Source organism: Arachis hypogaea, chromosome 11, assembly GCF_003086295.3.
Source record: "Arachis hypogaea cultivar Tifrunner chromosome 11, arahy.Tifrunner.gnm2.J5K5, whole genome shotgun sequence".
Taxonomy (NCBI): domain Eukaryota; kingdom Viridiplantae; phylum Streptophyta; class Magnoliopsida; order Fabales; family Fabaceae; genus Arachis; species Arachis hypogaea.
Genome location: NC_092046.1, coordinates 37738647 through 37762735, shown reverse-complemented (window position 1 = coordinate 37762735; position 24089 = coordinate 37738647). Strand labels below are relative to the sequence as shown.

At 40.2% G+C, this 24089-nt stretch overlaps 1 non-coding gene across 1 annotated transcript; it reads right to left on the bottom strand.

Moving 5' to 3' along the window:
- Positions 1-541: 541 nt before the first annotated feature.
- Positions 542-645, bottom strand: LOC112724433 (small nucleolar RNA R71). The gene has a single exon (XR_003163595.1). It is a non-coding gene; the product is annotated as a small nucleolar RNA R71 (small nucleolar RNA).
- Between the last annotated feature and the right edge of the window lie 23444 nt (positions 646-24089).

The window sequence follows — 24089 nt, the reverse complement described above, 5'->3', positions numbered from 1 at the left end:
TCCTTAGACTAAGGAGGGAGGCAAAAGAAAAATGTGTAGTTGGTGCTGAAGAAGAGGAGGAATACTTTGAGGAATACTTTGAACCAAACATGGAAGAAAACATGGAAAATCATCATGAAGAGGAGACTCACAACCATGGCAGAGGAGGTAGAGCAAATCATGCTGGGAGGATAGAAGAGTTTTGGGCTCTTACATCAATCCAAACCCAGGAAATTGTGGAAGTAGCATCCAAAAGCCAACAATCCATGCCAACAACTTTGAACTTAAACCACAGCTCATCACCCTTGTTCAGAACAACTGTTCGTTTGGAGGAGGTGTTCAAGAAGACCCCAATCAACATTTGACCACCTTCCTGAGAATATGTGACACAGTGGAATCTAATGGTGTCCATCCTGACGCCTATAGACTGCTCTTATTTCCTTTCTCACTCAGGGACAAAGCAGCCAAGTGGCTGGAATCTTTCCCAAGGGAGAGCTTGACAACTTGGGAGGATGTGGTGAACAAATTCTTAGCAAGATTTTACCCTCCTCAACAAATCAATAGGCTGAGAGCTGAGGTTCAAACTTTCAGGCAACAAGATGGTGAGGCTCTGTATGAAGCATGGGAGAGGTTCAAGGACTTAACAAGGAGGTGTCCACCAGACATGTTCAACGAATGGGTCCAGCTGTACATTTTCTATGAAGGGCTCTCTTATGAGTCAAAGAAGGCTGTGGACCATTCATCTGGAGGATCCTTGAACAAGAAGAAGACCATTGAGGAAGCCATAGATGTTATTGAAACAGTAGCAGAAAACGACTACTTCTATGCTTCCGAAAGAGGGAACACAAGAGGAGTGATGGAGCTAAACAATGTAGATGCTCTGTTGGCCCAAAACAAGCTCATTACCCAGCAGCTGGCTGACCTCACCAAGAAGATGGAGAGGAACCAAGTAGCAGCAATCTCATCTTCATCAACCATCCAAGAAGGAGTGAATGAAGAAGAAGAGGGGAGTCAGGAGCAAGCCAACTACATTGGGAATTCACCAAGGAAAAACTATGATCCATACTCCAAGACCTACAACCCTGGATGGAGAAACCACCCAAACTTTGGGTGGGGAAGTAAGCAAGATCAAAACCAAGACCAGAGGACATCTCAACACCCCCACAACAACACTTCTCCACACACTTATCAAAACTAAAACAGCACATCTGCTCCGAACCACTCATCAATTGATGACAAGCTCTCTAAGATCGAAACCTTCATTGAAGGAATATGCAGAGACATTCAAGACAGTAAAGCATTCAGAGAGGAAGTGCAGTCAAACATGCAGAATCAAAATGCTGCCATCACAAAACTAGAAACACAAATCAGCTATCTATTTAAGCAGCTTCCTAACCACAATTTTTGCTATGATGCCCATTCAAGTAAAAGGGAGGAGTGTCAAGCTATCACACTTAGGAGTGGGAAGGAACTGAAGGAACATCCCCAAAAACCACAAGAAGAAGGCTCAAATGAAAAGGGAGAAGAGCAAGATGGAATGCAAACCCCCATGCCAAGTCTGCAGAAAGAAAAAAAGATACCCCAACTGAACATCTCAAGAGCTCCATACCCCCAGCTATTGAAGAAAAAGAAAGATGACAACCAGTTCTTGAGATTTTTGGAAATCTTCAAGAAGCTACAAATCAACATACCATTTGCTGAAGCCATAGAATAAATGCCACTTTATGCCAAGTTTTTGAAGGAGCTAATGACTAAGAAGAGAAGCTGGAAGAACAATGAGACTGTGATACTAACTGAAGAGTGCAGTGCTATCATTCAGCATAAACTACCTCAGAAACTGAAGGATCCTGGGAGTTTTCAGATCCCTTGCATTATAGGAGAAATCACAGTAGAAAAGGCTCTTTGTGACTTAGGGGCCAGCATCAATTTGATGTCAGTAGCTATGATGAGAAAGATGAAAATTGAGGAGGCTAAACCAACAAAAATGGCTCTACAACTGGCAGACCGGTCATTCAAATTTCCTCACGGGATAGTAGAGGATTTGCTAGTAAAAGTAGGAGATTTCATATTCCCAGCAGATTTTGTGGTGCTGGACATGCAGGAAGACGCCAAGACCTCCATCATCTTGGGAAGGCCATTCTTGGCCACTGCTGGAGCTGTCATTGATGTTCAGAAGGGTGACCTCACCCTGAGATTACACAATGAACACCTGAACAATTGGGGAATGCATGAGGTTAGATGCACTTGAGGATGAAGTGGAGGAGAATTTTGAAGAAGATGAACCTGAAGAGAATGAGAGATTGGTGGAGGAAGAATCTGAATCAAGTGAAGAGGTAGCTACAGCAGAAATACATATACCAGATGCACCAAAGGAAGGGAACGAAAAATCAGAAGCACCCAAACTTGAACTCAAAGCATTGCCACCCACTCTCAAATATGCATATCTAGGAGAAAATAAAAACTACACAGTGATCATAAATTCATCCCTCAGTCAAGATCAAGAGGACGAACTACTCAAGGTGCTGCGGGAGCATAAGGATGCCATTGGATGGACCCTTGCTAACTTGAAGGGAATCAGTTCAGCCATATGCATGCATAAAATACTGTTGGAAGATGACGCCAAGCCATCCATTCAATCCCAAAGAAGGCTGAACCCAATCATGAAGGAAGTGGTACAGAAAGAGGTTATGAAGCTTTGGCAAGGAGGGGTCATATACCCAATTTCGGACAGCCCTTGGGTTAGCCCCATACATGTTGTGCCAAATAAGGGAGGGATCACTGTGGTTACCAATGAGAAGAACGAGCTCATACCTACAAGGACCGTCACAGGATGGCGGATGTGCATAGACTACAGGAAACTCAATGAGGCTACACGAAAGGACCATTTTCCCCTTCCATTCATGGATCAGATGTTGGAAAGACTTGCAGGGCACACATATTATTGTTTTCTCGACGGTTATTCAGGATATAACTAAATAGTGGTTGATCCAAGAAACCAAGAGAAAACCTCATTTACCTGTCCGTATGGAGTGTTTGCCTATAGGCGCATGCCATTTGGATTATGTAATGCCCCTGCAACTTTCCAACGCTGCATGCTTTCTATCTTTTCAGATATGATAGAAAAATTCATTGAAATTTTTATGGATGATTTCTCGGTATTCGGAGATTCTTTTCCTAGTTGCCTACATCACCTCACCTTGGTATTGAAAAGATGCCAAGAGACCAATTTGGTCTTGAACTGGGAAAAATGCCACTTCATGGTGATAGGAGGAATAGTCCTTGGTCACAAGGTCTCTCACCAAGGCATTGAGGTTGATAGAGCTAAAGTAGAACTTATTGAAAAACTACCCCCACCCAGTGATGTCAAGGCAATTAGAAGTTTTTTAGGGCATGCTGGTTTTTACAGAAGGTTCATCAAAGATTTTTCAAAGATAGCCAAGCCCTTAAGCAATCTCCTTGTATCTGATACACCATTCATCTTTGATGAAACATGCATGCTAGCATTTGCACATTTGAAAATGAGGTTATCCTCTGCTCCTATCATTTCCCCACCTGATTGGAACCTACCATTTGAATTGATGTGCGATGCATCTGATTTTGCAGTTGGGGCAGTGTTAGGACAAAGGAAAGATAACCTAGTTCGTGTGATATACTATGCTAGCAAAGTCCTTAATGAAACTCAAAGAAATTATACCACTACTGAAAAGGAGTTGCTAGCAATAGTTTTTGCATTTAACAAATTTAGATCATACCTCATTGGTGCTAAAGTGATTGTTTTTACAGATCACACAGCACTTAAATATTTGTTTGCCAAGCAAGAATCAAAGCCAAGACTAATAAGGTGGATCTTACTTTTGCAGGAATTCGATATTGAAATCAGAGACAAGAAAAGAGTGGAGAACAAGGTGGCGGATCACCTATCCAGAATCCCTCATGATCAAGGTGGAGAGAATGATACAAATGTGAACGAGCTCTTCCCTGATAAGCAATTGATGACAGTTCACAAAGCACCATGGTTCGCAGATATTGCAAATTTCAAGGCAACTGGGGCATTACCCCCAGGGATCAATAAACATCAAAAGAGGAAGCTCATGAATGATGCAAAATACTTTGTCTGGGACGAGCCATATCTCTTCAAGAAATGTTCAGATGGAATTCTTAGAAGATGTGTTTCGGAAGAGGAAGGGAGAGAAGTCCTGTGGAACTGCCACGGTTCATGCTATGGCGGGCACTTTGGAGGGGACAGAACTGCAGCAAAGGTGTTACAAAGCGGATTCTTTTGGCCCACCCTTTTCAAGGATGCCAAGGAACTAGTAAAAAGCTGCAATGAATGCCAAAGATCTGGAAACCTGCCCAAAAGAAACGCCATGCCACAAAATTTTATCTTGGAACTGGAACTGTTTGATGTATGGGGAATTGATTTCATGGGACCATTCCCAATCTCATATGCAAACAAGTACATCCTGGTAGCAGTGGATTATGTTTCTAAATGGGTAGAGGCTATTGCAACTCCAACTAATGATAACAAGGTAGTCATGAACTTCCTCAGGAAGAATATCTTTAGCCGGTTTGGAGTCCCAAGAGCTCTCATCAGTGATGGAGGGAGCCACTTTTGTAACAAACCACTAGAAGCTCTCCTTTTACGATATGGGGTAAAACACAAAGTAGCCACACCTTACCATCCTCAAACAAGTGGGCAAACTGAGATATCCAACAGAGAGCTGAAGAGGATCCTGGAAAAGACTGTGGGTGCATCTAGAAAGGATTGGTCGAAGAAGTTGGATGATGCTCTTTGGGCATACAGAACAACATTCAAAACTCCACTTGGAATGTCTCCATATCAACTAGTCTATGGGAAGGCTTGCCACTTACCACTGGAGCTGGAACACAAAGCTCTTTGGGCTATCAAGATACTAAATTTTGACAGCATTGCTGCTGGTGCAAAAAGGATCTTGCAGCTGCAAGAGATGGAAGAATTCAGGTCACAAGCCTATGAAAACACTAAGATGTATAAAGAAAAGGCAAAGAGAAAACATGACATGCATCTGGCACCCAGGAGTTTCGAAAAAGGGCAGCAAGTACTCCTTTACAATTCTAAATTAAGGCTGTTCCTAGAAAAACTCAAGTCAAGGTGGTCCGGACCTTTCATGGTTACAAAAGTATCACCATATGGCCACATCAAAATCACGGATGAAGGTTCAGAGAGGACTTTTACAGTGAATGGACAAAGACTCAAGCATTACCTGGGCAACATGAGGGAAAACTCCAGAGTAAAGTACCATCTCAAGTAATTAAGGACTCGTCGAGCTAGCGACGATAAAAGAGCACTCTATTGGGAGGCAACCCAACCTCAGGTAGTTTCACTTTCATCTTTATTTCAATAAAAATCACAAGTTGTTTCCCCTGTATTGTAAGGAGCTAGGTTTGGTATTCCACACCAGAACACTCCAAGAGTGGTAGTGTAGTTCTAAGTTTGGTGTTCCACTAAAAGACATTGGTTAGAATTACACTCCACTCCAAAAGAACATTGCTAGCTCCATCCAATCAAGAGAAACCACTTAGATGTAGTTAGACTATAGGTGATCATTGCTTTGTTGATAACAAGATATGAGGGTCTCTGCATATATGTAATGTTTTGTACTGGGCAAAGAACTAAGTTTGGTGTTCACACACCAAATTGAGTTCAAGAGGCACAAGCATACATGTAAGCTAACTATGTCTCAAGTGCTTTGGGAACAAGCAACTTCCAGTAACCTTGCAGGAATCCTATAAGGAAATGGTGCACCTTCACCCAAAGAAGCGAGGCAGCAAAAACTAGGATGATGACAAAGAGAGAGGGGACCAGAGATCATCACCCGAAGGTTGTATTGTTACCTAATTCCATTGTACTCAGAATTGTTGAAAGTTGGAAGTTCGAATACACTTTTGATTTGTAGTTACTCGTAGTTGAACCCTTTTTAAATTCTGTCTTTTAACTTCTGAATAGGTCTATGTACACTAGTCTTTATGTTACTGCACCATCACTTAACTTACTTGTATGCTTGTCCCTTTGAATCAAATGAAAAGAGAATGAGTGTTTTTAAAAGACCAGAGTAGAGTTCATATTGTGGAAGTGCATTCATGAATCTTTGGGGTAGTCATAAGTTAGCTAAGTTGGTTCAACCACAAGGCTGGGATGACAATTATATGGCCTGAATACTTTGCTTGGATACACTCATGAGACTAAGTTAATAGCAAGATCCTAAGAAGAGAAAAGGGAAAGAACAATGGAAGTGAAAAACAAAAGAAAAAGAGTAAGCAATAAGGCTAGGCATCAATGGTTTTAATCTTGAGGCAAGTGTCTGTGGTGCTCCTGTGTGAGGGATCTACTTGGATGAATAAGCTCTTAGGGGTGCCTTATCACCTGGTAACTTGGGTTAACTAACTCGGGATTATCAGCTGAAAGTCCACTATCAAGAGTAACCTTCACTACAGAGCATTTAGTAACCCAAAGAGGTGCTGGACACCAAGGTCTCAAGAAAAGAAAATAAACAAACTATATGCCTGTGGTGTGTATGTATGGGGGATAGGCTTGAGAGAGTAAGTCCTTAGGGGTGTCTCAACACCTAGCATCTTGAACCAACTGGTTCGGGAGTGTTGGCTGAAAGCTTATCTTAAAGAGTTGCCCCCTTACAGAGCACTTAGCCTAAATAATACAAACAACCCTTGAAATAACAATAAAAGGATCAATGAATAAAAGTCTCATGGGATATAAACAAAGTGGGTGTTTTAGGACATGATAAAGGTCTGAAAGCTAGTAATGGAATGAACCTAAGTTGCTATGCATGAAACCACCATAAAATCAGTAACATGACTTCCACAAGAATGACTCATTCCTCTGGACATTCCATTCGTCATTCTCTTGTTCCAGTACTTGCTTAGGGACAAGCAAGCTTTAAGTTTGGTGTTGTGATGCCAGGGCATCTTGGCCAGTTTCACTAACCTTTTTTTTACTGTTTTTAGGTTAGTTTCATGCATTTCTTTAGGAAATAAGCTAGTTTTGGGTAGATATTCACCTATGCCTTGATTCAAGCATACATTGTGCATTTTACATAATTTCATGAGGATTTTGCATAAGTTTAGTGACAAATATTATGTTGCATTACTCATGACTTGGACTAGAGCTTTGATGCACTTTATTGCTTGATTTCAGGACCAAAAGGAAGCAAGAAAAAGGGAGGTAACTTGCAAGGTTAATGAGAAAAGTGATTGCCAATAACACTCTCAAAAAGCCATCAATGCCCACGTTAGAGAGTCACGTTAACTAAGTTAACGTGAACTCTAACGTGGAGAAGAGAAGTTGAGCCAACGTTAGTGACACTTAACATTGTCACTAACATTGGCAATTACTCATAAGTGGCCACGTTAGAAGCCACGTTAACCTAGTTAACGTGGCCTCTAACGTTGGCCTATGATGCAAAGTACCACGTTAACTCCCACATTAACTTGGTCAACGTGGGAACTAACGTAAGGGATGAAGAGTTGTCGACAACGTTAGTGACACTCAACATTGTCACTAACGTTGAAGACACAACCCCCAAGAGTCACGTTAACTTCCACGTTAACTTGGTTAACATGGAAGCTAACGATGAGGAATGAAGGATGAGCCAACGTTAGTGACACTCAACATTGTCACTAACGTTGGGATGGCTAAGGATGGCCACGTTAGAAGCCACGTTAACCTAGTTAATGTGGACTCTAACGTGAGACCTAGGGGCACATAGGAACGTTAGTGACAATGTTGAATGTCACTAACGTTCTCAAAGGATGGCAAAGGCCACGTTAGAAGCCACGTTAACCTAGTTAACGTGGGCTTTAACGTGAAGCAAGAAGGGGCACACTGGAACGTTAGTGATAATGTTGAGTGTCACTAACGTTCTCGAATGTTCACAAGGCAACGTTAAAAGCCATGTTAACCTAGTTAACGTGGGTTTTAACGTGAGGCAAAGGGGTGCATTGGAACGTTAGTGACAATGTTAAGTGTCACTAACGTTCTCGAACTTATATTCTCACTAAATATTAACACCCCTAACGTCCTGAACTAAAGTCTCTGCCCACTTTGCACTTTCACTCTGCAAGTAAAGCCAAGTCCAAATAAAGAAAGGAACTGCTTCAAACTCAAGATCCAAAGGCCCAAGACTTGAAGAATCACACTAGAAGCTGAGAAGAGTAGTATATATAGGAGTAGCTTTGAATTGAGAAGGAGTTCTGGAGGCTGGGGAAAAAGAGAACTACTCTCTGTATTTTACTTTCTTTGCAATTTCTAGTTTTATGATGTATTCTCCATCTTTGTTTTCATTTTCAAGAGCTATGAATAACTAAACCCCTTTCATTGGGTTAGGGAGCTCTGTTGTAATTTGATGGATCAATACTAATTTTCATTATTCTTCTTCTATCTTTCCTCTTGATTTTACTTGAAAGCTTTCGATCTTCATCCAATTGAGTAGTTATCTTGGAAGAGAAGCTATTCAAACTTGGATCTCTTTTGAACCTTGAAAGAGGAATAAAGAGATCAAGTTAGAAATGCTTTCTCATGCTGGACCAAATTGGGTTTGGATGGGTATGTGACTATAACCCTCTCAATACTTGATTTGGGAAATGCATGTGGTATAATCAGTGACCATACTTCATCTCTTCTCATGAGCAATTGACCAAGGAATTGGCTATTGATCAAGATTTGAGAGATTGAATTACAAGAAATTGTAATTCAATCACTTAAGATTGCCAAGGAGATCAATGAGTGCATTGATTGAGGAAGAGATGAAAATGAACTTGATCTGGAGAATTGCAACATCTCCTAAGCCCAATGAACTCCCCATCTCTGATCTTACCGATTCTCTTTAATTTCTGCCATTTACTTTTATGAGCAAATTCCCCATTCCCATTTACAATTCTGCAATTTATTTTCAATCATTTACTTCCAGTCCTTTAATTCTAGCATTTACTTTTCTGTTATTTACATTCTTGCCATTTTATTTTCTACAACTCTCAACCCAAATTCTGAATTCGCTCAACTAGAACATTCTTCTAATTAAAGTTTCTTGATCAATCAATCCCTGTGGGATTCGACCTCACTCTATTGTGAGTTTTTACTTGACGACAAATTCGGTACACTTGCCGAAGGGAGATTTGTTGAGAGACAAGTTTTCCCCGCATCAGTAAACTTGCAGAAGAAAATAGCTCATGAAAGCCGGGAACAAAGAATCGAGCATCGAACCCTCACTAGAAGTGTATACACTATAGTCACTCAAGTGTTTAAGGTTCGATTCTCTCAATTCTCTACTAATCTTGCTTTCTATGGCTTGCTCTTCTTCTACCAATCAACAAAAATTTAATGCACAGATACACATATCAAGAGGTCTTTTAAGGGTTGTAATGGGGTTAGGGTCAAGGTAGGATTGTATTTGGTCAAGTAGACTAAAATCTGAATCCTTAATTAACTTAAATTTTTCAACTAACTTTAGACAATCCAGGTAATCATAATACAAAACCTAACTATCCATTAACCATGTTATTTCACATATTCATGCATTCTAATTTCAAGAACAGTACATATGCATTGCTACCAACATTTACTTTGGGGTATTTTGTCCCCTTTTATTTATTTTCTCTTTTTTTCTTTTTTTTCTCCTTTATTTTTCTTTTCCTTTTTCTATTTTTCTTTTCTTAATAATTTTTTTCCTTTTCATAATTTTTCTTTCTCAATGCATATGATTAAATTATTGAATGCATGAACATGTCCTAAATATTTCTTTCACATTTTCAGAAGTTTCTAACATACTCAATTCTCAAACCAAATATTTCCAAACCCAATTTTCCCACACTTAAATCATAAGCACTCTCACTAGTCTAAGATAACCAAGGATTCAAATTAAGGACATTATTGTTTTTCGCTTAGAGTTAATGATGTGCTAAAGTAAAGAACAAAGGGGTAAAATAGGCTCAAATTGGTTTGCAAAGGATAATGAAAGGTAAGGCCATATGGGTATGTAAGCTCAGTGAAACAAAGGCCTCAATAATATAAGCACATGCATACATCAAACCATGGAAATATAGAATTAAGCAAGACAAAGATCACAATTTTAGAGAGAACAACACACACCAAAAATAAAATATTGGTTGATAAGATGCAACCAATCAATTAGGCTCAAAGTCTCACTGGTTTTATGTGTTCGAGCTCTAAACCATGTTCCAGTATAATATTTCTTCAAACAAGTTTAACAAAAATTTTTAATTCAAATTAGTGAAATGTTATAAAAAGTTTCTTGAAAAAAAAAAGAAATTATTACTTTAACCAAGTGGTAAAATATGCACAAAATCAAACAAATATGCAATCAAACATGCAAATGCAACAATGAACAAACAAAGAAAATAAAACATTGGTGTTGAGAAGGAAATAACTAACGCATGGAGATCAGTATCGACCTCCCCACACTTAAAGATTGCACCGTCCTCGGTGCATGCTGAGATGTACAAGTGGACGGGTAGCTCCAACTGATGCTTTTCTCCAAAGATTGAGCAGATGGACTTGTTTGTCTCCCCATTAAGAAGCTTTTCTTCTCCCTTCGTGGTGGCCATCCTGAAAGAAGAGGAAAAAGAAGAAAAGTAACCCAAAAATAAAGATAAAAAACAAATAAAATATGGGTGTTAATGCCAAATAATAAGGGTCTCAAGTACATGGTAGCTACAACATGCAAGTGAGAAAATAGTAGAAGCAAATGGCATATCAATAGTGCAAAAATTTGCAATAAAGGGGAAGAATATGGGTAATGAAAGACAGTGTAAGTTTATGTCAATGCAAAAGGAATACAGGTATCATAAAAGATTGACATTGGCAGAAAAATAATATCACCCACATTGTAAATCAAGTCACTAAGCACCAAAATAATACCAGAAAAGATACAACGGTTGAATAAGAAAATTTAACACCAACGAAAAAAATTAAAATGCAATGAATGAAAGTATACAAATAAATTAAATAAAATAGAATGAACAAAGAAGAAGAAGAAGTTAAAGGAATGAAGAAGAAGAAGAAAGTAAGAAAGAAGGAAGAAAGAAGTAGAAAAGAGAGAAGAAAGAAGTAAGAATGTAGAAACGGGGTGCGACGCATATGCGTGCATCACGCAGACGCGTGAAAACTGCACTAGCAAGCGTCGCCCATGCGTTCGCGTGAGTGGCCATAAAGGAACATGACGCGCACGCGTCAGGGACGCGTACGCGTGAATGAATTTGTTCCTTTCGCACAATTCCCTCGCAAGGGCAGTACAACCCTCTGTCCAGGTGCTCTTTACGCCGATTTGGGTATCCACGCGTACGCGTCGTTGACGCTTACGTCTGGGTGGTAAATATCACAAGGGACGCGTACGCATGGAGTGGCTTGTGCACCACGCACCCCTCCCGCGTGTCTCTGGCGTAACTCACTGTTTGGTTGCGTAGTCACACACGACGCGTGCGCGTCGTAGACGCTTGCACGTCGATCCCTTTTTTTAATGCAAAATACAGAATGCAGTATGCAGATGCTAATGCAAACATTATGAATGACACTAATGAAATAAAAATAAAATAAACTAGGAATAAAAAGAACGATTATACCATGGTGGGTTGTCTCCCACCTAGCACTTTTAGTTAAAGTCCTTAAGTTGGACATTTGGGGAGTCCTTTGTTATGGTGGCTTGTGCTTGAACTCGTCCAGGAATCCCCACCAATGTTTGTACTTCCAGTAGCCTCCGGGGTCCCAAATTAGACGCATAAAGTCTTCAAGCAAGTTGAAGCAAGTGACAAGGCCCCAAGAGTGTTGATTGGTAGAATGAATTCCAGGGTCCGAAACCTTACTTTTGCACCCGTCTTCTTGTTGATCATCATGATTCCATCCGGGTGATAAGCAATCTGAATTCTCACTAAGGCATCCAAATAGTTTCCTAGACCCATTCAATTGAGAATTGTACCAACCGTTGTACTCTAATTTGGAGCATGCAACCATATTGAACCTTGCATGACATTTCCTACCACTAACCATTTCTCGCTTGCTCTTATAGCCACAAAGAGCTCTAAGCTGACCATCTGTCTCAAGTAAAGCATATTCAAGTGAGCTAATTAAGCTTAGAGATGAGAGATTTACCCACTTGAATGAAGGGATGGATGGTGATGGCTTTGGGGGAGAGGTCTCCAACAACATTGGCAAGGTGATTTGCAGCTCCATTCCCTTGAGTTCTTCCTTGACAACTTCCACCTCTTTGCAAGCTTCTTCAATATCAACCTCTTCCTCTTGGTAGCTTTCTTCCAATTCGATCTCTTTTTCATTGTTCACCAAGGGCATGTGAGGTTGTGCTTCTTCTTCTTTAATCTCCATGTCAAGTCCAATGGGAGAGGACTCCAACGTAGATAAGAATTCATCAATGATTGAATCCATCTCTTGATCACTCCCTTCAAAGTCTTCAACCATGATATGCTTTGGAGATTGTACACCCTCCTCAACATCAATTGCAAATGTCTTAGAAGGAGGCTCTATGACTTGAGTTTCCCATGGAGGTTCTGCATCTCCTAAGTCTTCAACCACTTCTTCCTCTGTAACTATTATGGCTTCCTCCACTTGTTTCAATACAAAGCCATGTTCCTCATTGTCCATCGGAGTTTCTAGTATCTCCTTCATGCTACGCTCTTCTTTTGATTCTCCACATGTAGCCATGGGAGTACTTTGAATGCTCAGATGTTGGGAAGCTAATCGATTTACTACCTCGGTTAAGGCAGTCACGAATTCTAGTACATCCCTTTTCATCTTCGCTTGCCCTTGAAGAAGACCACGAAGGATGTCATCCATTGGAGATTGGGGTGGATATGAGGGTTCATTACTTGGGAGGAAGGGTTCATGATAAGAGGGTGGTTCTCCCTGATAAGGATATGGAGATGGTGAATATTGAGGTGGTGGTTCTGGGTGTGGTTCATATATGGCGGTTGGTGTGGTGGATAAGGATTAAGGTCATATAGGGGTGTTTGGTGGTAAGAGACTTGCGAGTATGGTTGTTCAAAACTACTTTGAGGAGGAGGAGGTTCATAGACGTGTTGTGGTGGGTATTGAGTGTCATGAAAAGGTCCACCATAACCATTGTCTTGGTATGCATCATGGAATGGTTGTTGCTTGTAGTACATTGGAGGGGGTTGTTGCCAAGAGGGTTTATCAAATCCTTGTGGCTCCTCCCCTCTTTGATTGCTCCAACCATGGTGCATGTTGGCATTATAATCTCCTATTCCTGTAACATAATTATAACTACGCTCGTAGCCAAAGGGGTGAGAGTTCATAGCAGAAAAGAAAAACAAAAACTAGTAAGAATAAGTAGCTAAGTCCTAAAAACTAACAAAAAAGCAAAAAGCAAATATTTACAATAACCAATAATAAGGCACACGTTTGCAATTCCCCAGTAACGGTGCCATTTTGAATAACGAAACTCTCGTGCGATCTAGAATTTTCATAAATAAATTCGCGTTGTAAGTATAGCTTCTAGACCGACAAGAATTCCTTTCTTACAAAAGTTTGGTTGTCACAAGTAACAAAACCTAATAAAATTGATAACCGAAGTATTGAAACATCGGGTCGTCTTCTCAAGGAATTGTAGGGAGGTATGATTTATTATTGGTTATGTAAAAAGATATATTTTTTTGGTTTTTTGAAAATAAGGGGTGAGTAATTTAATTGACAAGGAAAATAAATTGATAATAATAAAAATCTCTTGGCAAGGTATGAGAAATTGAAGTCCTATCCTAGTTATCTTTATCAGGTGTGATGAAAATTGGATTTTGCTCCCACTTTTAATTAACCCTTACTAAATAAAGGAAAGTCAAGTGGATAAATTAATTTGATCCTCAGGTCCTAGTCAACTCCTATGGAGAGACTAGAGTTATTGGAGTGCAAATTAACCAGCAAAGAATTCCAATTTCAATCAACAGCTGAGTTGATAATTCAAGTGTTACTAATTACTTAACCAAAGCCAAAAGGGGAAAATAAATCTAAATTGAATTGAAAGCATCATAAATAAAACAATTATTAATCTGAAATACCTCAATTAATATTAAATAGAATATCCAAACCTAACATGGGAAAGTTCATAAGCCAATTGGGCAACATAAGTCAAATACAAATAAAAGTAGAAGAGAAATATAAATTAAAGGAACATTAAACCTAGAATGAAGTTGAAATCCTAATCCTAAACTTGAGAGAGAGGAGAGAACCTCTCTCTCTAAAACTACATCTAAAACCTAAAAATTGTGTGAATGAAAGTATGATGATTGAATGGATGCATTCCCCCACTCTGTAGCCTCTAATTTGTGTTTTCTGGGCTAAAAAGTGGGTCAAAAATAGTCCAGAAATCGCCCCCAGCGATTTCTGGTACGTACAGGTCGCTGCAAAGTCACGCGGAAGCGTTGTCCACGCGTTCGCGCGGATTGCATTTTTGCCAGGTCACGCGTCTGCGTGACCCACGCGTTCGCGTCGCCTGGCTTCGAGGAAGCTATGGAAAATTATATATTGTTGCGAAGCCCCAGACGTTAGCTTTCCAACGCATCTGAAACCGCATCATTTGGACATTTGTAGCTCAAGTTATGGTCAATTTAGTACCAAGAGGTCAGGTTGGACAGCTTTAGCAGTTCCTTCAGTTTCTTGTATTCCTTCCAATTTTGCATGCTTCCTTTCCATCCTCTAAGCCATTCCTGCCCTGTAATCCCTGTAATCACTTAACACACATATTAAGGCATCGAATGGTAATAAGAGAGGATTAATATTCGCAAATATAAGGCCAAAGAAGCATGTTTCAATCATAGCACAAAATCAGGAAGGAGAATGTAAAACCATGTAAATAGTATGAATAAGTTTGCAAAGACTTGATAAAAACCACTCAATTGAGCACAAGATAAACCATGAAATAGTGGTTTATCAGATGTCTACTTTCCAACGCAATTGAGAGCGCGCCAATTGGGCTTCTGTAGCTCCAGAAAATCCATTTCGAGTGCAGGGAGGTCAGAATCCAACAGCATCTGCAATCCTTTTTCAGCCTCTGAATCAGATTTTTGCTCAGGTCCCTCAATTTCAGCCAGAAAATACCTGAAATCATAGAAAAATACACAAACTCATAGTAAAGTCCAGAAATGTGATTTTTGCATAAAAACTAATAAAAATATACTAAAAAGTAGCTAAATCCTACTAAAAACTACCTAAAATTAATGCCAAAAAGCGTATAAATTATCCGCTCATCAATCACCCAAATCACATTAAATCCGGACCTAGTCCTCGGTAAACCGGTCACAAAGTCCATTGCAATTCCTTCCCACTTCCATTGAGGAATTTCAAGAGACTGTAGCATCTCTGATAGTTTCTGATGCTCTACCTTCACCTTCTAACACGTCAAACACTTGGATACCGTTGAAGCTACATCACCTTTCATCCCAGGCCACCATAACATCTCCTTTAAGTCTTAACGCATCTCGTGCTTCCTGGATGAATAGAAAACCTGCTGTTGTGAGACTCCGACAACAAGTCTTGCTTCAAACTCCCGACATCCGGGATGCAAATTCTTCCCTTATATCTCCATAATCCTTTACCATCCTTAGTGAATTCTTCACGCCTCTTCTTTCCAACTAATTGAAACAATTGTTGAAGCTTCTATTCATCTTGCTGAGCCTTTTGAATTCTCCGTCTTAAACGTACTTAAAATCTGCAACTGATTCAAGCAAGCTCTTTCGACGACTGGTGCACGAAATTGTGATCATCAACAATGGAGCCAAAGACTTGGTGCTCTCAAACGTGAATCACACTTTGTCACAATTCCGCACAACTAACCAGCAAGTGCACTGGGTCGTCCAAGTAATAAACCTTACGTGAGTAAGGGTCGATCCCACGGAGATTGTCGGCTTGAAGCAAGCTATGGTCATCTTGTAAATCTCAGTCAGGCAGATTCAAATGGTGATGGAGGATTGATAATTAAAAGATGAACAAAACATAAAATAAAGATAGAGATACTTATGTAATTCATTGGTGGATTTCAGATAAGCGTATGAAGATGCTTTGTTCCCCTTGAACCTCTGCTTTCCTATTGCCTTCTTCCAATCATTCATACTCCTTTCCATGGCAAGCTTTATGTTGGGCATCACCGTTGTCAATGGCTACATCCCGTCCTCTCAGTGAAAATGGTCCTGATGCTCTGTCACAACATCGGCTAATCAGCTGTCAGTTCTCGATCATGTCGGAATAGGATCCATTGATCCTTTTGCGTCTGTCACACGCCCCACAATCGCGAGTTTGAAGCTCGTCACAGTCATCCCTTCTCAGATCCTACTCGGAATACCCCAAACAAGGTTTATACTTTTCGGATCTCAGGAATGGCCGCCAATAATTCTAGCCTATACCACGAAGGTTCCAATCTGAGATTAGAAACCCAAGAGATACACACTCAATCGAAGGTAGAACGGAGGTGGTTGTCAGGCACACATTCATAGGTGAGAATGATGATGAGTGTCATGGATCATCACATTCATCAAGTTGAAGAACAAGTGATATCTTAGAGAAGAAGTAGGCATGAATTGAATACAAAAACAGTAGTAATTGCATTAATTCATGAAGAACAGCAGAGCTCCACACCTTAATCTATGGTGTGTAGAAACTCCACCGTTGAAAATACATAAGAACAAGGATCAGGCATGGCCATGAGGCCAGCTCCCAAACGTGAAAAGATCTATGAAAGTATATGAAGTGTGTCAAAGAGATGAAAATACAATAGCAAAAGGTCCTATTTATAGAAAACTAGTAGCCTAGGGTTACAGAAATCAGTAATTAATGCAGAAATCTTCTTCCGGGCCCACTTGGTGTGTGCTTGGGCTGAGCATTGAAGCATTTTCGTGTGTAGAGACTTTTCTTAGACTTAAACGCCAGCTTTTGTGCCAGTTTTGGCGTTTAACTCCAGCTTTTGTGCCAGTTCTGGAGTTAAACACCAGAATTCTTGAGCTGACTTGTAACGCCTGTTTGGGCCATCAAATCTCGGGCAAAGTATGGACTATTATATATTGCTGGAAAGCCCAGGATGTCTACCTTCCAACGCAATTGAGAGCGCGCTAATTGGGCTTCTGCAGCTCCAGAAAATCTACTTTGAGTGCAGGGAAGTCAGAATCCAACAGCATCTGCAGTCCTTTTTCAGCCTCTGAATCAGATTTTTGCTCAGGTCCCTCAATTTCAGCCAGAAAATACCTGAAATCACAGAAAAACACACAAACTCATAGTAAAGTCCAGAAGAGTAATTTTTATTTAAAAACTAATAAAAAAATAATAAAAACTAATTAAAATATACTAAAAACATACTAAAAACAATGCCAAAAAGCGTATAAATTATCCGCTCATCAACGACTTCACCAATATCCAACTTAAGATCCACAAACTTATCTACTAACTCCTCCCCCTTGATCCTCATCCAAGAAATTGTCAAGGACCTTCGACTCAATGTGTCTACTACCACACTCCGGTGTTGCATCAACACGTAACCCAAACCCTTCAGAGAAGCATCACAGTACATTTCGAATGGTTCATGCAGTTTCGGCAAGATTAAAACAGGTGCTGAAGTTAACTTCTACTTCAAAATCTGAAAACTCTCTCGCCTTCTGCTACATCACTCTGATTATCGTCGTTAAGAATCCGAAGATTTTTCTTTTAAACGAAATACCGATTTGTAGTATTTTTCAAAACCTTTAAAACATGTTCAATCTAAATGAGTCCATTGTTAAAACCGTATTAAAAGAGTTAAAAACATTTTATTTGTAAATCAATCATCGTAAAGCATGATTTTCCTAAATTCATTGAAACCCTTAAATCAAAACCTTTCCATTTGAATCCCTTTTGGATAAGTTAAATTTTACAAACCAAAATCGCAAGTTAACAAAATCTTAGGACTCACCTTCCTTTTTAAATCGTATCATTTGATCGAAAGTTCCAATCCTAGTTTCAAAACCAAATTATTTAAACCAAAGCTCCAAACCAGATTTGAAAATCACTTAAAACCTTAAAACTGCAAAAATCATAGTTTAAAAACCGCAAAGGCGTCAGTCGGTCTTTCCATTGCCACTAGTGTTGAACCGCACCCATCACCCATACAGGGTACCGACAAGACTTCTAGTCATGCCTGGTAACCATTTCGGCACGTCCACTCGGATCGTTCATCATCACAAGTCCGAAATCCTCGACTACTGCCACTAGAATCCTTCTTTTCCCATGGTTTACTCTCAACACGACTCTAAGCCCTTGTAATCCCAACGGCGACTTGCAGGGATAGAACTAGGCTACCCTCATATCCAAGCAATTTAATACTCAAAGCATATGCTTACCTCTCATCGGAGGATCCGACCCCGTCGCATCACGTGTATCCAAGGTACACACACAGCCTGACTGTTGATTCGGACCCTCATCTCGGTTCCTCCTACGGCGACAGTACTTAGATATATGTCCAGGGTTCCTACAAGCATAGCGCCGACCATTTCCTTTCGCCTGACGAAACTAGGCTTTGTTGTCCCTTCTGAAGTTTCCTTGACCTTACAGATACTGAGGAGTATGTGCATCTTTCTTGAAGTTCTATCCCATTGGTCCGAGGTAATCATCGCGTTCCCTACTAGTGTTTCCTCCATGAGTGTCCCTTGACGAGGCTACCATCTTTGCGTATTATTCAACAACCCTCGCATTGTCCACAAATTCAGAGAATCTCCTAGTCTCTAATGGAGCCACAGCACGTCTGATATCTTCCCTCAGCCTTACTTCATATTTAGCGCATTTCCAGCCTTCATAGGACTCAGGGGCACCCTTACTTATCCTCAAAAACTTACAAAGTTCCTCAAACTTACTAGTGTATTCAGCTATAGTCATGGACCCTTGCTTCAACTGTAAGAACTCCAACTCTCTGGCCTTCTTTATTGACTCAAAAAATTACTTCTTATAGAAAGCTTCCCCGAATAATGCCCAAATAATGCTCACGTTCTGTTGGTGTAGTAGTCGGCGCTCTCCTCGTCACCATTGCTGAGCTTCTCCCACTAGTTGATAAGCCGCATGCTCTACAAACTGGTCATACGGTACATGTTGAGTTAGCAATGCACGCTCCACAACTTGGAACTAGTTGTTTGCTTTAGTATGGTTTGTTGAACCAGTGAAAATCGGCGGGTCAGCTTTCCGAAAAGCAGTTAGAGTTATTGGAACACCTCTCAAGTTGCCCTCAGCACCCTCTCCATTTTCATTTCCGCTTCTGGCCGGTTGAGCTAACCTCTGGACAGCTTGCAGAGTCACAGCAGCATTCGCTTCCATGGTGTTCGCCAGATTCGTCATTGTCGCCATGAACTCAGCATGGTTATTAGCTGGTTGCTCATTCCTACTTTCTCGTGTACGTGCTCGACCTCGTCCACGAGTGGCCATTGGGTTTCCTGTCTACACCAAACAGTCGATATCAAGGTGATCAATCTCAATATCAAAAGCCTAGTGTTTCAATTATCCCCAAACAGGCACTCACAAACAAGCATACTATGCAATATCAAGTAGATAACCAAAATAGCATGAAAGAAAAATGACCCAGAGTATGCAATGAAGCACAATCGGTCCATCCCTCAGGCTCACGAGGACGAACCACTCTGATACCACTAAATGTAACACCCTAATTACCCTAATCCTTACCTCTAGTCGTAAGGCAAAGGTTAATCAAAGGTTACGACAGTTCTAAACTCATACATAATATATGTATAGAAGGAATAGTATAATCTAGAAGCCCGATGAAGGATATAGCTCAAAGTCAGAATTTAAAAAGCACAAAATGTGCTAACAAAGCTTCTAACTTAAAGCACAAGATACAGATAAGATATATCAAAAGATAGTAGTATAGTGTTATAGGAAACTAGCCACGGCTCGCAGAGTTTAAGCTGGCTAGCCATATACAGACCAGAAAGGACCAGATAGTAAAAATAGCTTATACAAATTTGTTCTCTCAAATACAAGCCTCTAGGCAAAACCAAATTACAAAAGTGAGAGACATATATAAAATAAACTAAAAGACTGAAAAGATGTCCGGATCCTCCGCTCCTGTCACCAACCAGATAACTCACCTAGGTGGGTTGCGACCTGCATCTGAAAAATACAACAGAAATATGGTATGAGAACCAGAGGTTCTCAGTATGGTAACAATGCCCAGTGATGTATGATATAAGACCCCGGGATGCCAAAGGCAATCCTAGACTTAAGGCATACTAAAATAGTAAAGCATGATTTTATAAGCCTTAACATAAATAAACCGGGTAATCTATCTTAGGGGATTTCTACTCTAACCAAACACCGCTGTCTCACAGCCTTCACCAACTGATCCTCCATGTGATCCCATCGCCACCGCCTTCTGAACCTCCTCAATCCCAGTAGAAAACACAGATAATATACAATGCAAGTAAACCACAAGTATTGGCATATAAGGCAATTAATTCAAATAGCAATTAGGCATGTTATACAAATAGGCAAGCCATTACAAGTAGACAAAGCATACAAACAGATAGAAAATGCATATGATGAATGTCTGCCCTACTGGCTGTGATATCACATTGTCGGTTCAACAGCCAACCTGACACATCTCCATGGAGATGTCGTCCTTCGGATTCATTATTGGGAACCCCCGAGATATAGTGCTCGGATCACTGTCCAGGGTTTTGTGCCTTCACACTCTGATGATCCGAAGGGATGCAAGTGGGATACTCTTGCCACCGACCTCGCATCTAAGCGCAAGTGGGATGAACCACCGCCCTTACGCCGCCGCCGCTACCTAGACAGGCGGGATCCAACCACAGCCCCTGCCGGGAGCATAGCGTCTCATAGTCTCAATATCAAAATGATACATCAGTGGTTTTTAGAAAACATTTTCAGTGTGTCATGGATCCACCATCTCATTCCGAGTTCTCGACTCATCTCAACCACTGTCAATTCAAATTTCCATTCCGAACTCATCAGTGCATCAATTCTCATCTCATACATCAACCATTCGTCACATACCATCAAACCATCCCCAGTACACCCAAAACCTAGACCTACATCTTCTAAGTTTTTCAAATAATATCATTTGAATCCCTTAAATTCTTTCCTATGTTTTAAATATTCAAAACTAGGCCCAGGAGTCCTAAAATGGTGTTAAAGAAGCTTACAACCTTGTTGGGAAGGTAGACTAGTTGAAAACAAAGAAAAATTTGAGAAACAGGGTGTGTGCGGCCGCACAGAAGTGTGCGTGCGCACGCCCAGGAAGATTTTGAAAGCGTGCATACACACAGGTACTAAAATTGATAAGGTCTGTTCACTCGCACAGGATGTGCTAGCGCCCTCAACAGACGACGCTTCACGACTTGTGCGTACGCACAGGGTTGTGCGTCCGCACAGGTCGCAATTCTTCGTTGATGTGTACGCGCACAAGCTATGCTAACGCTGCAAGCAGAACACATTCCCCTGCCTGTGCGTGCGCACAGGTCTGTGCGTCTGCACATAATATGATTTTTGCAGGATTGTGCGTCCGCACCAGGCTGTGCGTGCGCACATATCAGAAATCCTGAAATTCTGCAACTTTGCAGAATTTCAGATTTTCAACACGATCTTTGAATGATCATAACTTCATCTACAAAATTTCAAATTTCACAAACTTTATATCAATTAAAAGTATTTTAAAAAATCTTTAATTCTAGATAAGTTTCATAAGATTTTGAAAACTGAGGCAAAAGTTATGATTAGACAAGTTTCACTAAAAACCAACTCTTACCAAAAGTCCCCAATTTACCAATTTTCTCAACTTTTATATCTCAAACCAACCAAAACAATACCAAACCATTCCAAACTCCCTTGTTCATCAAAATTCACACTTTATTTCACAATTACACCAAGTTTACCACATTTCCATTCACATCTCATCATCTCTAACATCAATATCAATATATCACATTTTTACAACCACACTACCAAATCATCAATTTCAACATCACCTATATCATCATCATGCCTTTTCAATTTACACAATCAATCATCATGATCATATTACCATCATTCACCATAATCATACTCAACAATCATTAATTCATCATAAATCACCACATACCATTGATGAGCGGATAATTTATACCCTTTTTGGCATTGTTTTTACATAGTTTTTAGTATGTTTTAATTACTTTTTATTATATTTTTATTAGTTTTTATTCAAAAATCACATTTCTGGACTTTACTATAAGTTTGTGTATTTTTCTGTGATTTCAGGTATTCTCTGGCTAAAATTGAGGGACCTGAGCAAAAATCTGATTCAGAGGGTAAAAAAGGACTACAGATGCTGTTAGATTCTGACATCCCTACTCTCAATTGCGTTGGAAAGTAGACATCCTGGAATTTCTAGCAATATATAATAGTCCATACTTTGTCTGAGATTCGATGGCCCAAACTGGCGTTCAAAGTCAGCCTAAAATATCTTGGCGTAAAACGCCCAAACTGGCACCAGAATTGGAGTTAAACGCCCAAACTGGCACTAAAGCTGGCGTTTAACTCCAGGAACAGCCTAAGCACGAAAAGGCTTCAATGCTCAGTCCAAGCACACATCAAGTGGGCTCCGGAAGTGGATTTCTGTACTATTTGCACTTAGTTACTCATTTTCTGTAAACCCTAATAACTAGTTTAGTATAAAAACTACTTTTAGAGATTTATTTTAGGTCCTTTAGATCTTTGAAAGTCATCGATCTTTTGAACTTGTATGTTCACATTTGGAGGCTGGTCTCACGGCCATGCCTAGACCTTTCACTTATATATTTTCTACGGTGGAGTTTCTATACCCATAGATTAAGTTGTGGAGCTCTGCTATTCTTCATGAATTAATACAAGTACTATTGCTTTTCTATTCAATTCACGCCTACTTCTTCTCTAAGATATTTACACGCACTTCAACCTGATGAATGTGATAACCCGTGACACTCATCATCATTCTCACTTATGAACGCGCGCCTGACAACCACTTCCGTTCTATCTGTAATAGCTTGAGTGTGTATCTCTTGGCCTCCTGGTTCACGATGCATGGTTGCCTCTCCTGACAACAGAGCATTCCATTCCATGAGATCAGAGTCTTCGTGGTATAGGCTAGAACCATTGGCAACATTCCTGAGATCCGGAAAGTCTAAACCTTATCTGTGGTATTTTGAGTAGGACCTGGGAAGGGATGACTGTGACGAGCTTCAAACCTGCGAATGTGAGGCACAAGTGACAGTGTGCAAAAAGACAATGGTCTTATTCCGACGCTAGCGGAAACCGACAGATGATTAGCTGTGCGGTGACAGTGCATATGGATTTGTTTTCATCTGAGAGGATCGTATAGCTTGCCATGGAAGGAGGTAACGCATGGTTGGAAGAAGGCAGTAGGAAAGCAGAGGTTCAGAAGCAACAAAGTATCTCCAGATGCTTATCTAAAATTCCCACCAATGAATTACATAAGTAACTTTATCCTATTTTATATTTTATTTATATTTTAATTATCGAAACCTCATAACCATTTGAATCTGCCTGACTGAGATTTACAAGGATGACCATAGCTTGCTTCAAGCCGACAATCTCTGCGGGATCGACCCTTACTCACATAAGGTTTATTACTTGGACGACCCAGTGCACTTGCTGGTTAGTTGTGCGGAGTTGTGAAAAAGAGTTGAGATTACAATCGTGCATACCAAGTTGTTGGCGCAGTTGAGATCACAATTTCGTGCACCAACCATCTTTTAACAACTCAACAACCATTTAAATTCAAACCTATCCTATGGGTCACTAGCCTAAGTGTCCATGAATATTATATACTACATAGAGGAAACCGAAACCATACCTTGACTGATTCCCTATACGCACCAAAACCCAAAATGAGCACAAGCAAGCCCTCAACTCCAAACCAAGCTTTCAATTCCACTTCAACAAGCACCAATAGGTTCCAATAGCTCCCAAACTCACAATAATCAAACTATATATGCATAAACCATCAAAAATCAACCTAGGGTTCTATCAAACTTGAAATTTCACAAGGATTTAATGT